The sequence below is a fragment of the Telopea speciosissima genome, unplaced genomic scaffold (genome assembly GCF_018873765.1).
Source record: "Telopea speciosissima isolate NSW1024214 ecotype Mountain lineage unplaced genomic scaffold, Tspe_v1 Tspe_v1.0077, whole genome shotgun sequence".
In the NCBI taxonomy this organism is placed as follows: domain Eukaryota; kingdom Viridiplantae; phylum Streptophyta; class Magnoliopsida; order Proteales; family Proteaceae; genus Telopea; species Telopea speciosissima.
In genome coordinates, this window is record NW_025317413.1 from 84,591 (window position 1) to 96,080 (window position 11,490).

The 11,490-nt window shown below is 36.4% G+C and overlaps 1 non-coding gene across 1 annotated transcript; it reads right to left on the reverse strand.

Annotated features, from left to right (window-relative positions):
- Positions 1 to 529: 529 nt before the first annotated feature.
- On the reverse strand, positions 530 to 636 carry LOC122647577. The gene has a single exon (XR_006330929.1). It is a non-coding gene; the product is annotated as a small nucleolar RNA R71 (small nucleolar RNA).
- Positions 637 to 11,490: the final 10,854 nt, after the last annotated feature.

Sequence of the window (11,490 nt, forward strand, 5' to 3'; positions counted from 1 at the left end):
GTTTTTGGTGATTATTTCTAAGTCTTTTATTTTTGTTTAATTTTCTAAAGGAGACCTTATATCTATTTAGGTTGCTTCGATGTGGACTCGTGATTCAAGTAACCGTCTTATTAGAACACCACCTTCTCCACTACCTTTGACCCCACCTTTGACCATGGGTGACCAACAACCCAAGACTCTTAAGGATAGGTTTTACCCTACTAGGGCTACACAGCCTTCTTGCATCAACTTACCACCTGTTACAGGAAACAATTATGAACTCAAGACCAACTTCATTAGCATGATACCCCACTTTCATGGGATGGTCAATGAAGATGCATATCTCTTCCTTAGGGAATTTGAGGAGGTCTGTGCTTTAATTAAGGTCCAGAATTTGACTGATGATGCAGTTAGGCTTAGGTTTATACCCTTTGTCCTGAAAGACCAGACCAAGAAGTGGCTCTATGGACTGCCAACAAATTCCATTAATACATGGGATGAGTTCACCATTGCCTTCTTGAGAAAATTTTTCCCTCTTTACAAGACCAATAAACTCAAGAGTGACATACTCCAGTTTAGGCAGAAACCACAAAAGTCCTTTTCTAAATTCATGGAAAGATTCAAGGACCTCCTCTTAGAATGCCCTCACCATGGTTTTGAATTGTGGCAGCTATGCCAAATTATTTATGAGGGTATTGACTTTCAGACCAAGCAACTTGTAGAGTCCATGTGTCCTGCAAGCTTTACTTCTTTTTATGAGAAAAATGATGTATGGACATTCTTAACCAACTTGGCTGATAAGACTAGGGAGTGGGAATCTTCCTAAGAGGCTAAAAGGACCACTAAGGGGTATCTCATTAAGGGTATGCCAGCCAAGGAGGCCAAACTTGACAGTCTCATAAAAAGGTTGGAGTCCATAGTTCTTAAAGAGTCTATACCAGTTAATCAGGTCTACCAGGTAAATCATGTGTCAATATGCAGTTGGTGCCAAACCCCTCGACATCTTTTGGAGGAATGTCCCAATACCTTTGTGGGCAATTTCAACACTGAGAATGTAAGTGCACTCTATCAAAATAACCCATATAGCAATACTTACAACCCAGGATGGAGAGATCACCCCAATTTCTCCTGGAATCAAGGGAACCAAGCAGGCCCATCCAACTTTAACCATAAAGGCTAGCTTGGTCTCCAAAGGCCCAACTTTGCACCACAAAGCCAAGGTATGCATCCTCACCCCTTTCCCCCTCGTCCTCATCTAGGACCTTCTATTAATTCTGCTAAGCCTCCTCTCCTTGCACCTTATCAGCAAACCCCAGGGTTTACCAATACAGAAGAGGCAACAAGACTGAATGAGATGGATAATAAGATAGCCCTTCTCATGACAAACCAAAATAATATGGAGAGACAGCTCACTCAGATTGTCACAATCTTACATGAGAGGGAAATAGGGAAGTTACCTAGCCAACCTGAGCCAAATCTTAGGCATCAGGTTCGTGTTCAGTAAGGTACCCAAGCTCCTCCACTCAATGTTGTACAAGGCCAACAGCATCAAGGGCCCTCCAGCCAGGTAAATGCAATATATGTTTTGCGGAGTGGCCGTGAGTATCAACAGGTTAGTACACCTAAATCTCTACCATTTATTACTCCTGTTGATTCTCCCCCTTCTGAAGAGGCCATTGTAGTACCTTCTGTTCCTGGTTTGTCTGATGAACCTGAAGTAATTCGAGATGATTTGGTTGAGGAAACCAAAGATGATTCTGTTGAGAAAGTGAAAGAGACCACCCTTGAAAGAGTTTACACCCCACCTGCCCTTTCCCAAATAGGTTGGTTAGCAAGAAGTCTCCTTCTGTGGAGAAAATTTTGGATGTTTTTAAACAAGTTCAAGTAAACATTCCTCTATTGGATGCTATAGCCCAGGTCCCCGCTTATACTAAAGTCCTCAAGGACTTGTGCACCCAAAAGTGGACCATTAATGTACCCAAAAAGGCATTCTTGGCTGCTAATATTAGTTCTTTCATCGCACAGCCGATAGCAGCCAAGCATAAGGATCCTGGAAGCCCCACCATCTCTTGCACTATAGGCAACACCACCAATGATCATGCCTTATTGGACCTTGGTGCAAGTATGAACCTATTGTCTTATCATGTCTACCAACAATTGGGATTGAGAGAGCTGAAACTGACCAGAATTACTGTCCAACTTGTAGATAGGTCGGTTAAAATTCCTAAGGGGATGATTGAGGATGTTCTATTGAAGGTTGGGGAATTTATTTTTTCTTTGGATTTTATTGTTTTAGATACCCAACCTACTGCCAACTTCAAGGATCAAATCCCTATCATCTTGGGTAGATCATTCCTAGCTACCAGTAATGCTTTAATTAATTGTAGGAATGGTCTCATGAAACTATCTTTTGGCAATACCTCTGTGGATTTTAATGTGTTTAGGTTGGCCAGGCAGCCTGATATGGATGAAGAGGTATATGTGCTTTAGAAATTCCTAGATGATGAGACTCTCTTTTTTAATTTTGATTCGGGATTTCAAGGCTATACGGAGGAATTGGAAGGTGTTGATGATACCACCTTATCTGAGGTTTGGAGCATCAAACCACCATTGGAGCCCCTTGAACGCCTATCCACCTCCATTCCTCAACCCTTCATATTTGATTCTCCCATTATTGTCCCATATGTTGATTGGTCCAAACCTCCTCGGTTTGATGATTTTATTGAAGACGACAATGTTAGTCATGATGCTCCCCAAGTATATTATCGTGATCCTGATTTGGACAACCAAGTTATGCAATGGGCGGATAGTTTTATTGCTAGGATTGATTTGAGTAAACCTCCCATTTTTTATGATTATTTTGATGAGGTCATTCCTAATCCTTTTTATGCTTACTGTGATCTATTCTTGGTTGGTTTTTGCGATAATGACCTGCATTCTGTATTAACCTTGGGAGAAAATGGACAGATATATGGCCTGAGTTTTAATGCTTTCATTTTCCACTGTCTCATATGGACAGAATTTACTGTTGGGTATTACTTATGTGTGCTTAACCTCCATGTTATTTCTCGCTTTACTAAAATTCATGGTCGAGTATTTTCTGGTTCTGAAGTTCTTTCTACATTTATCGACCATGAACTGATGTTCTGTTGCTACCCCTAGTACTTTTTGTAGAGCTCATGACTCTTCATGATCCTCTTTGTTGATTATATCTGGTAAGTCCCTTCATCTCCTCCCTTGTCCTTATTCTTTATTTTCTGCATGCATTGAGGATACTGCATGAATTGAGTGTGGGGGGGTGTGTACTTAATTGGGGAATTTTGTGAATTTTGATTGTGGTGGTAGTTTGATTTGGTGCATACGTTTCTTTGATTGCAAAGCAAGAAAAAGAGGGAATTAGGTGCCCTAGCATGCGGAATAATAAAAAAATCCCTTTTCAAGGATGGTAATTGGTATGTATCCGGTGATGGGGATTGAATTAGAAAATATGAGCATTATTTCATTTGATGGTTAGATTTCTCTATGTGTTTTATGGACTCTTTGATCTTTTGGCTAGTAGTTGAGACCAATTTGTTTGTGGCAAGGCAAGGCATGAAAGTGAAAGTAGCATGAAAAAAAAAAAAAAAAACAGAAAGAAACAGAAAAGAAAGTGGAATTCCTTGGGACTAGACAAGACACTGTGCCTCATGAAGCAGGGTGACTTGATCAAAATTCCTTGGAAGGAAACTTAAAAAAAAACTCTTACATCAATGTCTCAAAGTCTTATTAGATATATGCAAAAAGCGAAGCTTCCAAGTATTTGGGTGTTTGGTGTATGCTCGACCATGTCATTCAGAGAACAGTAGTGGAGTAGAAATAGAGTTTACTGTTGTAAAAGAAAAGCTTTTTGCCTTAATGCCTAAAAATAAAGTGTGGTAAAAAATACCCAATGCCTAAGTATTTGGTTTCATCTATGCTATGAGTGGTTTACTTAAAGATGAGTAGTGTTCAGAAAATATGAGGAGATCCCTTAACCTTGATGCATGCTTGTTACTTGAATTGATGTGGGGTGATAAAATTCAAGTATGGGAGAACCTTTGGCTCCTTGATCTTTAGTTGAGTATTTGTTTGAGATTGTGTGCACTATCTTACTTATGCCATGAGAAAAATTTACATCATTCTTTTTTATTTATTGAATTTTGGGTGTATATTCACTGCAAACACCCACGAGACAAAACTCGTCCACTAGGGGTAACCTAGGGGTTTAAAGGCTTGTTGCACATGCTAAGTGCAACCGTGATTCCTACAAAAGTGAGTTAGGATTTTCTACATTCTAGGTTAGTTTTTCTTTTGTTTTACTTGAGGACAAGTAACGTTCAAGTGTAGGGGAATCTGATGAGCACATTTATGTGTGAAATCTTAGGGTATAAAACATACATTTTACCACATTGGACAGAGTTTCTTTGGTGCTTTCTTGTGTTTTTCAGGTTTTGGGCTATGGACTATCGGGAGCTGCATATCCCAATTTACATGTAAAGTTATCATTTTTCTTTCCATGGCTGTAAAGAGGATTAAATTTGGAACAAGTTGGACGTGACGGAACGTAAGTACGCATTAGCCCACCGTACAGTTGATTATTCTTTTCAGCCCAAGAAAGGATAATGGGTTAGAAAAGAGCTGTAGTACAAGCCCATAGTCATTCTACCATTGTCCAAGGATATTTTTGACATTATAGAAGATATTTCTAAGCAATGGTGGAGATCTATTGCAAGTACAAGGCCATTTTGGCAATTTTGCATTCTTAAAGAGAGAGAAGGACTGCTACCCACATAAAGGGACCCACACTGCCACTAGATTCCATAGTTTTGAAAGCCCACAAGGTGTTCACAATTTTTTTGGGCTGCATTTAATGCCCCACGATTTTTAGAGGACATCTAGGGGATTTTGTTATTTGGTTGAGTGGAATCCTAGTCATCACTATCCTAGTCATCACCCTCTCTCTCTCTTCCAACTTTTCAAGGGCACTTTTGGAAGTCTACTTAGGATAGATTTATTTTGAAAGATATTTTCTCATCTATGGAAGGTTGAAAAGTTAAAGATGCTTTGATCTCATTGCTTGGAGAAGATATCTACAAAGAAAAGGAAGCACAAGTTAGAATTAGAAATTTACTTTTCTAGAAGTAGAAGGTTTATGTAAACAATATTCTCTTCTCTCCCTCTTTCTATTTATTCTTTTTTTCTTGGGGATCAAGCATTGTAAAGGAGGAAGGAGAAGTAAAACTTCTCTTATTTTTGGATTCCCTTCTCACACTCTCTCTCCTCTCCACGATTTTTTGAGGAAAAGCAGCCTAAAATCGGGGAGCTCGTCCCCCTCTTTCCTTTTCTCTCTTCTTCTCCCCTTTCCCCTATAAAATAACCCCTACCTCTCTTGTAAAGTTTGCTCATTAATTAGTGAAATTTTTTCTCTTCTTTTCTTTCTAAATTGTGATTTTTGGCTTTCTAGTTTTTAGTTTTGATTTCATAAGATTAGTTCTTTTAAGTTCTTAGTTTTGATTTCATAAGTCTAGTTTAATGGTTGTAGTAGTTTTAGTTTAGAGCTTCCTAGTCTAAGTTCCTCTATTGATGACAAGACTTGGAGATTTAGAAGAGGAAGCCATGGTAAGTTTATTCAAGTACATCAAGGTATCTCATTCTCTAAACCTTTAATCTCATTCTCCCTCTCCTCTATCTCTCTCTATCTTCTTCTTCTTCTCCCTCTATTTCTTTTTATATGGTTGTGGTTTGTGGATACACTTTTATTCCCTTATTTCTTTTTATGTGGTTGTGAAGTGTGGTTGCGTTTTTGTTATTCCTCCCAATTTACGTTAGTTTGATAGGTTAGATGCTCATGTGTTAGGACGCCAACTTAATCCCTTAATTTTTTTAGATGCTTATGAGTTAGGATGCATTAATTTTCATTAGTTTCATTAGTTTAATTGAATACTTTAATTTGGTTCACTTTGAATTACTTTTAAGTTAGTTAAATAGAGTGGCATATATCTCCACGTGTTCGATCCATAGCTGCGATTGACCCGTATGCTTGCGGTATTATTTTAACTCAAACAATAGATATAGGGAACAATCATTATACCATTATCAACCGTAACTTCGCAATAGGTTCCCATTACCAGTCCATCATTCAAGTTTTCTTGTCATTCCAATCAATCACTTTACACTCAACATATAATTTTCATCTCTTTTCATATTGAGTTTACATACTTATGTTCTATCATGCAGTCTTTACATAATTTATAGCTAACATAATGCATGACAATCGTTCATTTTATAAATATCAATCATACATACATAGTTTAATAGCTACATGCCTCAACATAATTGAGTTTCGTTACTTACAGTTCAATGCTTCGAATACCTCCAACTTTATAACCGATCTCTGGGTGGCCCTAAGGATCATCAAAATATCTATTTTATATGTCATTTTTGGCATTCCAGGACTCACCAATTTATAGAATAAAGCCATGCCATTATTTTTCATGAAGTCAAAAAATCACCCCTTTTCAAACTTTGGGGGTTTCTTCTCCTAGCTCCCAAACATGAAATACCCAACTAAAACCCCTCAAATCAATGCTTTAAAATCCCTTTGAGATATCAAATAATCCCTAAATCATTTAATTTAAAAATAAAAAGAAATTCCTTCTTTTTCATGGAAAACTCCTAACTTCAAGTATTCTTCTTTCAATCCTCTTCTTAAATCAAGGGATTCCTTCAACAACATCGAAATAACTTCCTTACAACCTAAATAAAAGGTTTAAACAATCAATTTCATAGATCTATACTTTTAATTCAAAGATTAAAGTTATAATCAAGCTTACTTACCTTTAGATTCTAAGTAGGAGATTACTCCTTCAAACCAAAGCTTAAATCCTTCAATTACATCCTTAAACTTGCTTCAATCATCTTCAATTTCATCAAAAAGACCTTCAGATCTTTAATCCAATGCAAAATCCCCCTTCTTCTCTATTTTCCTCTCTTTCTCTTCTTTAGCTAAGTGAATAGAACTAAAAAAAATATGAATTTTCTTCTCCATAAGGATTATTTATAATCCATGGCACTTTGGTAAATATGAAGTCTCTATTTGAAAATACCCAAAAAGCCATGTCAAAAACCTAAGCCCTAATCTTAACATCCAATAATACTCAAGGATAAAAATATCAAGCTAAATTCTTTTATTTAAATACCCTTAGTTCCATTGCTAGGTTAAAATTAACTCAATCCAAATTCACTTAAATTAACTCAAGCTAAATTCACTTAAGTTAACTCAAATAAACTCAAGTTAAATTCACTTAAATTCACTCAAATTAAATTCTTTTAAATTAACTCAAGCCAAATTCACTTAAATTAACTCAAATTAAATTAACTTAAATTAACTCAAGTCAAATTCACTTAAATTCATTCAAATTAAATTCTCTTAAATTAACTCAAGTCAAATTCACTTAAATTAACTCAAATTAAATTCACTTAAATTAACTCAAGTCAAATTCACTTAAATTAACTCCAATCAAATTCACTTAAATTAACTCCAATCAAATTCATTTAAATTAATTCTAATTCACAAATGAGCCCAAAATATAACACATTATAAACTAGGTCCATAAATCAAATAAAAATCATGGACTTTAAAAGAGAACAACATAAAGCCCATACCTAGCCATTATTCAAGAATAAACCCATGAAATATTTTAACACAAGAAAAAATCATAATTACAAGAGAATTCTTACTAAAATAAATCAATATCATACACAGTAGAATCGATCTCCTTCCATCCAGTCTAGTCACTCTATAAAATAAATAATAAACTAATATTAAAAGATAGTACTTGGGTCGGGATATTACGTCCTCCCTTCCTTATAAAAATCTCGTCATCAAAATTAACGTACCTAGATCATCAAATAAATGGGGATACTTTTCCCGCATGTCGGACTCAAGCTCCCATGATACTCCCATAGGACTTTCACTGATGGGACAGCTCGGTACCGCATAACCTTATCCTTTTTTTTTATCTTTTTTTCGAATCTCATGATTCCTTTTATTTGAGCTACCATTAAGAATAATTTATTGCCCTCCTAAAAAATCTAGGGGCTTCCTTTACAAATCTGCTTAACTCTTTTGTTTGCTCGGGGCAGTCTTCATTCTTTTCTGTATTAATATCACTCAGAAGACTTCTTTATGCTCATGATACGTCTAGTACCACCTGAGTGATGGTATGCAGGATGTAGCGTGCTACCTTTCAATAAAATTTGCTTTAGTTTCACTGTCATTAGGCACACATAGTCTATTCCTAAATCTTAAAGATCATCATCATAAAAAAAAAAAAAAAATCTGTCTGCTTACCTTCACCAATCTCATTCTTTATCCTTTTTAAGGAATGAATCCTTGAACTATTTGCCTTAATCCTTTCATTGACATAGTCTAAGAAGACAACTCTGTCGAGCCAAAACTCACATTTTCCTGAATTTCTTGCAACAACTTCTCTTTCCTCAAAGTTTGCAAAACTGCCTTCACATATTCTCCATGTTCCTCTTCCCTCTTAGAATAAACTAAGATATCATATATGAATACAATTCTGGTCCAGCACATCATGGAACACTTTATTTATTAGGTCCATCAACGTTGCTGGTGCATCTGTCAACAAAAAAGGTATGGCAAGAAAATCATAATGGTTGTACCGTGTCCGGAACACCGACTTTGGAACATCTTTCTCTGTTATATTCCCTTCCAGTCCACCAATACCTAACTCATCTTTAAGATGAATTGGAATATTGATGAGATCCCTATTGCCCACTTTCATGAAGTGGAGAAAATATTTGGGAAACCAATACTCCACTCATTATAATTGTTGAGTGAAACATTGTCAAATCTTTCAGCTTCAGTCCTTATATGTTCTTTACTGTTCTTTATCATTTCATTCGTCTATCCATTCTTTTTTTGTCGTTCTTTGATTTCTTTAACATTTAGCCTCAGCATTCCATGTGATTGGTATACCTCCAATCCATACCACCAAAGTGGTTCCAATCAATACCACCGAAGTGGCTTCAGTCATTACCACTGAAGTGGATTTTCAGTCATTTGGCATGAGGCCTGGTATACCTCACTAGTTTGCATGTTGGCATTCAACATTCCTTTCATAATCTTTCATCATTTCAATTCTTATTATTAAATCATTTATCCATGATGTATCAATTATCATTATACCTTTAGTTGTGATGTCAAAAACTGTCGCCAAATATTCTTAACATCATTGCTTTAGCAACTTCTTAACTTATAAGGCAAAAATCATCATTGATGTGGTAGTGCCCCTATCTTAAAAAAAAAAAAAAAAAATTAGACTCTGGTTCTCCCATAAGTCTAAGTACCACTAACTCGTCATAACCTAATATACTGGCATGATAAGTTGCCAGCCAATCCATCCCTATTATCCCATTGAAATCCTTCATAATTAGTAAAACCATGTTAGCCTCTACTCTTTTTCTATCAATGTCTATGGAACATGACTCATAGATAACTTCTGTCTCTAAAACATGTCTAGAAGGTGTAAAAATACACAACAGACAATCCATACCCTTGGGTCGCATATTCATCTTACTAGCAACCTCATAAGAAACAAAGGAGTACATCGACTTCGAATCATATGCAGGCATGTTTGGGATGTAATTAGCATACCAAACAAACATTTACTTTAATCATGAAACATTACAAGAATCATGTATCACAACATACATGTCTTCTATTCATTCGAAGTAACATATGCTTTGTCATTGGATAACTTATTCATGGTGGACATAGTCCCATTATCTTACAATTATTCTATATGTTACACATTCTATTGTTAGTCTAGTCTCAACTCCTCATATGGTTCGGTATTCCCTCTTTCTTGTCGGGCAATGTCTTGGCTTCAAGCCTCAACACCACTCAAAGCATTTATTACCGGGTCATGTCTTGGCCTTGGCCTCAATGCCTCTCAAAGTAATTATTGTCGGGTCATGTCTTGGCCGTAGCCTCAATGCCTCTCAAAGTAATTACTGTCGGGTCATGTCTTGACCCAGCCTCAATGCCTCTCAAAACAACTATTATCGGGTCATGTCTTGGTCGTAGCATCAATACCTCTCAAAACAATTATTGTTGAATCATGTCTTGGTCGTAGCCTCAATGCCTCTCAAAACAATTATTCATATACATTACTGAGTAGTGTATTGATATTAGACTCTTCATGCCATTCTTATCTTTTTCTTAAACCATTCATTATTTACTGTTTGTACCATAGCATCTGACATTTGTAACTCCATTAACATGTTCATAATACATAAGAAGTATATTCATAATTATACATACATTATGAATACACCAATCATTCATCAATTTTGTATTTCTATTTAATATACATCGGTTCAATCATTCACATCTTTGTAGACATGTGGAAAATTATAAGTCATTATCATGATCATAAATATCACATTAAGAATCCTACTAATAATTTGTTATTCATTAATTCCATCCTTTAAACATGCATTAGAATATATATATATCTACCACCACTGAAGGTAGAACCTTAGCATCTTTGGTAATCATGGCATAACCTCTAACAGAAGGCTTCTGCTCTTGGTCCTTCACAATCTTCTTATCTAAACCTTCCTTTTGTTCTTTCTTTTGGGGACTACCACTAGCTCTACACTCCCTAGCATAGTATCACTTTTACCTCATTTGAAACAAGTAGTGGTTCCCATCAAGCATTCTCCCTTGTGACCCTTACCACACTTGGGACAGTCAACTTTGGGTCCTTTCTTTTGAATTTTTTTCTCTTTTGATCCTTAGCCTACTTTCCCTTAAAGTTGTTGGGTTTGAACCTCTTCTTTGGAGCTTCACCCTTAGATTGGGTGTTTACCCCTTCTACTGTGGCAGTACCTCGAACTACTATCAAAATCATTGGATCAGTAACACTTTCCTTCAAATTATCATCATTTTCTTTCTTACCCTGGTCTAACGGTTTCCCTTGGGCATCTTTCGGTTTTCTCTTCGGTTGAACCTTCCTACTTAGACAATGCCTTGCATAATGACCTGACCCCATACACTTAAAACATATAGCAGTCCCTCGTAAACACTCTTCTTTGTGATGCTTTTTACATTTGGGACACTCAACTCGGAGTTGCTGGTCTTTAAACCCTTTCCTATGGCCCTCAGATGTAGTTCTTATGTAAATCTTAATTCTAGACTTTTGCACATCCTCATTATAAACTTCTAGTTGAGAGGTGGCCACAAGTTGACTTTCCATCCTTCCTCTTAGTGCCAATAATCTTGATCAATGAAATAACTTTCACTTAGAATCTATCTTAAGACCATAAACATCAATACGTAGAGAATCAACTCTAAAGTCCTATGCCAACAGGTTACAAGTCTACGGAATCCTTAAACCCCGCTTTGATACCAAGTTGTCACACCTCCAGAACGACTAGACCTAGTGGGGCTCATGATACCGA